Source organism: Ischnura elegans, chromosome 4 (assembly GCF_921293095.1).
Source record: "Ischnura elegans chromosome 4, ioIscEleg1.1, whole genome shotgun sequence".
Taxonomy (NCBI): Eukaryota; Metazoa; Arthropoda; class Insecta; order Odonata; family Coenagrionidae; genus Ischnura; species Ischnura elegans.
The window spans coordinates 97321572-97329376 of NC_060249.1; positions in this window are offsets into that span (position 1 = coordinate 97321572).

A 7805-nucleotide genomic window follows, 5' to 3' on the forward strand; every position below is an offset into this window, starting at 1 on the left:
GCTTCAATATAGATATAAAATTTTCAAGTTCCTGAAATATTTTATACATTGAGGCGATAGATGGATTGAAATTTTGCAAATATTAGCGCTGAAAATTCTTACCATGCCAATAAGCTGGCAGAAGAATTAAGCTGTTTAAGAATATAAGGTGTCGCCTTGATAAATGTCGACAGCATATTGGTTGCGGTGGAATTTTTCAGCATAAATATTTGCAGAATTTCAATCCCATCTCTATATAGATACATATTTTTTCAAGTTCATAAACTATTTTATATATTGATTTGTAATGATTGAAATTATGCACATTTTTATGCTGAAAACTTTCGTCGCACCAATAAGCTGCCGACATTAATTAAGATGTCAATGTTAGTAAGCAGGACGTGATTGCCCGTTTTGGTCCTCACACGAGTTCGACCCCGCGGAGGATTGTCGATAAGCCTGACCCTCTCCGACGAATGAAGACTTGTTTTTTGGGGGCCCGTTCACGACCCGTGTCCTCGGTCGTGACGGCGGCAGGTTGACCGGGGGTCGCCGGGTTCAAATCGCAACGTGTGGCCCACCACTCATCAGCGGCCACTTCCCTCATCCTACTCTCTCCTCCACAGATTCTGTTATTTTTTTCATTTTTTAAATCTTCTTCCTTATGGGTCTTTAATCCTTTCGGCCTCATCCTCCCATTCCTCCTGCTGAGTTTATCCCTTTAACATCCCGCGGTGCGCGCCGAAGCATCGTGGGCAGGGAAGTGTACTTCATGTAGGGCACCGAAACGTTAGCTTTTTCTCGCAATTAAAAATGTTTATTACCGTAGTTGAATTAGCTGCGACGAAGAAATAGTAAATAGAATAGCGAGGGCGGAGAGGGCTCTCTACAAAAAGGAGAATATTCTTGTAGCTGAGAATACAAGCATAGAAGTAAGGAAACAATTCATCGGATGCATAATATGGAGTATGCATGGTTCTTTATGGGAGCTAGGCTTGGACGTTGACAGTAGCGGAGAAATCAAGAGTAGAAGCATTCGAAATGTGGTGCTACCGAAGAATGATGCAGATGGAATGGATTGGCTGTGTAAGTAACGAGAAAGTATTAAGAAGAACGGGAGAAAAGAGAAGCCTACTAAAAACCTTAAGCAGAAGACAGGACGACTTATTTGGCCATATTTTGAGGCATGATAACCATATGAAGACAAGCGTTGGAGGACAGGTGGAAGGGAAGAAGGATAAGGGACGGCCCCGAATGAGTTACATAGGACAGATTATAACGAATGTGAAAGAGAAGAAATACGTTGCTGTATAAAGGTTAGCGGATATGAGAGAGAAATGGAGAGCTGCGTCAAACCAATGTTAGTATTGTTGACTAATGATGATGATGATGATTGCCATAGTAGGTCATCCAAAGAAATGATCCTTGGATATTTCTCTTCATAGAACAGTCTTCCAATTTCTTTGGTAAAAAAGTATGGTTTCGCTAGTTGTGGGCCCTGTCGCTCTCATAGCGGCACGGGTATTCCCTATCCTAGTCTTCCATCCCTATCCCTAACCTGGAGGCGTCGACGGGCTCCTATCGCGGCGGCGCCTCTATCCTTTTTCCTTCCCATTCCACTCCCCACCCCGGGTGCGCGGGCTTATCAGTTGAATTACTGGGACCCGGCCCCTATGCGTTGTAACCTTCTCCGGACCCCCCTTGGGTTCTCATTCTCTGCCATAGTAGGTTATCCAACGGAATGATCGATGGATTCTTCTCATTATAGAGTAATCTTCTGATTTCGTTGGAAAATTAATTAATGGTTCTTAGTGGACCCCGTTGTCCCCATGGCAGCTCGTGTTTGTCCCTATCCCCTAATTTCCATTCCTATCCTTTCCCTGGAGGTGTCGACGGGCTCTCATCGCGGCGGTCTCTCCTATCATTTTTCCCTCCTCATTCCTTCCCCTCCTGAGACGCGCGGGCGTAAAAGTCTCGGACTTGGTTCCCGGCCCTCGGGTTGTAACCGTCGCGGAACCGCCCAGGGTAACCCTTCCCTAGTAGGTCATCTACTGAAAATTCTGTGAAATATTTTTATTTATAGAATATTATTCCATTCCTGTAGGAATAGCAAATCATGGTTTCGCTAATATAGGACTCCGCTGCCCTAATGACGGTGTGGGATTTCGTATTCCTTTCCTTCCTTCCCTATCCTTGCTGGTGTCGTCGGGCTTTCATCACGGTGGCGCCTCCTATCCTTTCTTTTCCTACCTCTGCCCTTCCCCTCTTGAGGTGTGCGGGCGTGAGAGTCCCGGACATAGGTCCCAGCCCTCGAGAGTCAAACCCCGCGTGCCCGCCCTTACTCCTCTCCGCTACCCGAGTAGGTGCGGTAGAGGATGCCTACTTGATGGTAAATTGACAAAAAATATTTAAATATTGACAGTTATTTTTTCAATTTCATCGTCAAATTTCAACCTTGTTTCAGGCCTGACCGTATGTCGCACTTCTGTGTGCTTGGCCTGTGCCCGGCAAGCGAGCGCGTGTCTGATTTAGGCTAGGATGAGTGCTGCATGCCTGGTGTGCGATCAGGGGCGGATCCAGGATATTTTTCTGGGGGAAGACACAAGGGTCGGACAGGTTTCTCATATTTGAGATTAAAAAACGAATGTGACAATTACACTGTGCGAGATATTCTCTTTATTTTAATATGAAAGTTATTTATATTAAATTAAATGATTTAGGATATGTAATACGCGAAATAAAACGAACGTAATGACAGCCGTTTTAATAATCTTGTCCATTTCTTAAGCGTCGTTCCCCCCCCCCCCCCCTAGATCCGCCTATGTGTGGAATCACCCCGTGTCGCACACCCTGGTGGTGGCTTAAACGGTACCTCGTAGAGGAAGGTATACTTTCGTCCCATTTTACTCATTTTAGCGCTGAATTGATGATGCGTGGGCTTATAGGCCAAACATAATGTGCGGCCCTCCCAGGAGACGGAGGAAGGATGGAACCTGCCCGCCTGTGTTGAAAGAGGGTCTGTGGAGAGGGGGCATATTTTATGAAAATTCCAAGATAAAATTGGAAAAGAACTGCCAATATGTTTAACATTTTTTCTATATACCAGCAAGTTTGTATCATCTACCGCGCTCACTCGGGTAATATAAATTTTAAAATCCATTAGAAAAGCAGGAAATAATATGCAAATGAATACCAAGTTAACTAGCGCATATTCATCATCATTACTGGTCAACAATCCTACGATTGGTTTGACGTAGCCATTCACTCAATAGTGAATATTGTTCGACAAAGAAAAGGGATTGTTTATTGATTTTTGATACCGGCCCCTAGCCACGTTTCTGTGTAGTATTCAGTAAAAGCCGCTCCCGATTTCGTGTGCAAACGACTTTACGTGACTAATTTTCATTAAATATGAAAAATTAAGTAATTTTACCACCGTAAATGCAACTTGATTAGTGGTTCCTTGAGGAAATCCTGCTATTATATTGGGGCGTCAATGATATAAAGTTAAACTTTCGGCCTTAAAATTATTAAGAGACTATAGTAGGAGTAAACTTTTTATTCTTTTCAATTTAAAAAATATATACTCCTTTAGAAAAATGGACTTGTAGTACTTGCACTGAACCTGCAGTCTAGCCTTGTGTGCGACGTAAGTTTCCGCCCCTCCGGTGAACGTCACTGGCGTCGCCACGATCAATCAGCGGGGCCCTTTGACGTGCGGACCTCTTGCCCCACGAATTAGTCGTTCGATCGGTCGGTCGATCCTGGGGCCGTAAACGCCGTCATCCCGGTCCCATTAGCCTTCAGATATTCGCTCATCGCAGGCGGCCTAAACAGACTCACTCTCTTCCTTGACGGACTCTTGATTACCGAATAAATCTCCGATCTCGGGGCCGAGCGAACGGTTGTTGACCTAATCGCCAGACCTCGATAATTCGGAATCGAATTAGTTCAAGCCGATCAGTCGCCCGGCCGTGCTCTTTCGGTAATCCGTCGTGAAATTTGGCTGCTCTCTCCTCTCGTTCGCCTTGCTGCGTCCCGTGAAGAGCCTTTGATCGGGCTTTTAAATCCGATGCGCAAAATTTTAATGCTTGATGAAAAATCTGGATGCACCACTATTTGGCCCTTACGATTTTATTTATGAATGCATTGATTTGAATGTTTTTAGTGACTGCAGCAGTGCTATTTTTTACTTGATGTTTCCTTACTATTTGATTATGATCGCTTCGTGTCAATTCATGAACACGCAATAGATACACGAATTTGTTGTTTTTAATTTCTTTTACTATACCGACTTTTAGCTGACCACCAAGATAGCGTGAAATATTTACCAGTTTATGGACATTTATTATGAATATCTTTTGAGTTATGAAAAATAATAGGCATCGTGTTTATTGCAGAGCTGTTGAGCTGATATTATCGGGTTTTTTGACTTATTTTAAAAAACTTGCTTATTGTTTATGCGTCATTGTAGGATTGACGTCTTCTGTCAATTTTCCAATAAAATTTCGCAGCTATTGTTAGTTGTTCCTTGTTTCCCACGAATTTGTTCCTTCAATTAGAATATTTGCAATGGAACTGAATTCGTTGGTTAATAATGAGACCGTTATTTATAACAGTTATTACAACTTTCAAAAATGATTCGTTCAAATGAGGGGGAACGAATTATTGCCGTTAGTCATTTCGTAATTTTCATTTCCACCATTTTGATTAACCTTTCATTTGATGCCCACGAATGAGCCCGTTCGCTACGGTGGTCACTAGAAATTGACAGAAAAGTCTAAAAATAAAAAATGATGGAATTGCAAAAATAATGCTAAATGAAAAGAAAATAGCATGCATGGTCAACGAACCTTGGAAGAGTCCAAATCACCGCGGGGAGTCATATCTCATCCTTTTATGGAGACCCCGTGTCCGATGGAGCGAAAAATCGTTTCAACCCTCTACATGAATCTCATTTTATGACAATATATTTTTGGGCTTGAACACATTTCCATTTTTTTCTCTTCGGCAGGGTGAAAGATATGGCAAAAGGGTGGAAGGGTCTGACGTCATGGTGGGGGTTTAGAAAAAAGTGGGAGGGGGGAGTTGGGGGGGGGTTTCAATTTCTCTTAAGTGTCTCTGCGATAGACTGCATGCGGTGCAAAGAGGTTTGTTGCACAGAGTGCAATGCGCAGTAGCATGAAATCTCTGCCAACTTCGATACACGTGACTTCTTCCAACTCTTTGTTAAATCTTCTTGGGTTTGACACTGGGTAAGGCTTTTAAAGGTCAACGTTTCGATGAAAAACTCCATCATCGTCAACTCCATCATCGTCTAAGATAGGGTCAGTCTATATCCTGATGATGCTGAGGAAGTTTCTCATCGAAAAGTTGACCTTGTGAGCCTTATCCGATGCCAAACCCGAGAATATTAAATCAATAGTATTTGCCGGGAAAGCTTACGATAATTAATTCTTCCTACTCCTATGAATGAGAGTAGAAATATGTTAATAATAGATTGTAGCTGAGCAACGCGGCCTGTTGCACGGTAGCATGTAATGCCTGCCAACTTCGTGATAGTGACTTATTCCTACTCATATTGGTGAAAAATACGCAAACAGTTTATACAACGAATATGGGTATAAGATAGGAGAAATACATGTGTATAGTTCCAGAACAAAATGAAATGAAGACCGATTGTTCCTATTTGGAAAACCCTAATTTTGAATGAAAGTATGCAACTTATGAACATTTTCACTGAACTTTTTTTATCTGTTACGACCCGTTTCGACGCTTAAGGTGTCAATAAGATGGAAAAATACATGAAAATTTGCAAATGTTGTTTACCTTCATACTCCATGAATTTTCCCCCGGTGAAAGTCGAATCTATCTATTTCAACCCAAAATTTTTTCACTTTGGAAGTTCAAATAAATATTTAATCAAATTAATATTACGAAAAACGTATTTATTTAAGCTTTTGAGCGATGTATTGCATTTCCATTTCATTCTTATCAGTTTTTTATAAGCGATTTTATCTAACCATCTAGAAATAGTGATTGCGCCCTCAGACATTAAATCGCTCCGTTTTGCTGGAAAAATGGGACAATGACAAAATCCTCGCGCTAGAACCTTTTTTTTCTTGGGCAAAGGATGTAAATAGTAGTAATTAAAATCAAAAAACTCGTAGGAAAAATCACATTAAATTTCTTAAAATGGTAAAATGGGTAAAAGGTATTATGATTGCCGTGACTGGCTTCATCTCGAGGCGAACACCTAGTCATATATACGGGTACTTCGCACAAATGGATACATTCAAGTAAGTCTACTTTTTGCTGGTCTCTGTTGAGTCAAGTATCGCCTAAAGATTGGAAGTTCAAGGTATCAGGTCCCATCTGGTTAGGATTTCTCTGTAGTCTAGTCAACGAGCGTCGAAAATATTCCGTCGAAATTCGGTTTGACGATTAAAGGATAAAAATCAAACCACTGTGCAATTTTTTTCGCATTGGCATAGCTGGATCTCATGAACAAACACATAAAACCCATTTACTCCGGGGGCCAAGGGTCTTGAGTTATTCACGAAGGGTATACGTAAAAAAGTTGCATTTATGGAAAAGGGCTCTCACCCCTGTACATTCTCTGAGGGTTTAATTGGGTTCTGCTTACCTTGCATAGCGCTAACACTGTGCAAAAATATGCGTCTACACAATTTTTCCTCGTTCGTCCATAGACTGCAATTCCAAAACGCTATTATTAATATGTCCCTACACAATTATTTACCCCGATGTGAAATGTTTTCGAGGGGCTATTTTCGGTCGTGGTTATGCATATTTCAGTAAAATAAATAATCACGGTAGTTAAATCTGGCTAAATTTATTACTCTATTCGCCCCTGCCGTTCTGGTGAGTTTAGCCAAGGAGTCATCGAGCACGGGTCATTTGCGGGACTCAGACTCAGACCCTCACACACTGCTCCCCCGTTAACCTTCCCCCTCACCCCTCTCCCTCCCGCTGTCTCCTTTGCTTGACTGATGGGACTGTAAGCGTGGGTGGCGAGCTTAAAGGGATATAAACTAACGGGATGGATGACTGGAGAGTTGTGGTTTTGGAGTGTGCGTTGTCGGAGGAATGCGATGAAAGTCGGTTCTTTCATGCGTCCAAGTGGGTGGCTTTCTCCGTCAGGGTTTGGTCATTCCTTAATGGTTGGCGGTTTTTTCCGCGCGTAGTCTGATTACAGGAGGAGATATGAGATGGAAGAAGCTGAGGGTCTCATAGCGTTTCTTGCCGTGCAGATTTTTTAAAAATCGAGAAATCAGTTTGCTGACCAGTAAACTGAAATTTTATAAAAAAGTACGACTATTTCAATGGTTTTACACTATTTTATTTTAACTTTTTTAGTTGTGGAGGCATTTAAAGGATTAGTGAACGTTTTGCTCAAGCCGGTGGTAGCAAATTCAGGGTATATACAGGGTAGATAAAAATTACGTACGAAATTATAACCCCGGATTGCGGATACCAGTAGGAACCAAAATTACCCATGATGTTAGGGTCGACAGAGCACCATCTTTAGACTACAGAAACTTTGAACCTAGTGCTTCGACTTGTCCGATCCATCCGACAACAGGGCAAACTCGCGGCGCTGGAGTAAAAGTTTCTGTTGTTTAAAAAAATATGGTGGTTTCCTATTATTTTCCTATTGCCTAAATCGAAAGATTATTACTCCTGGAGTACGTATTTCCCGCTTTTAGATTTTTAAATGACGATATCTATTTTTCGCGATTAAATGAAAAGTGAAAATTTTCAAGCGCGCGAAAACGCGACGCGTAAGTAGGAATGATGGGAAAAAA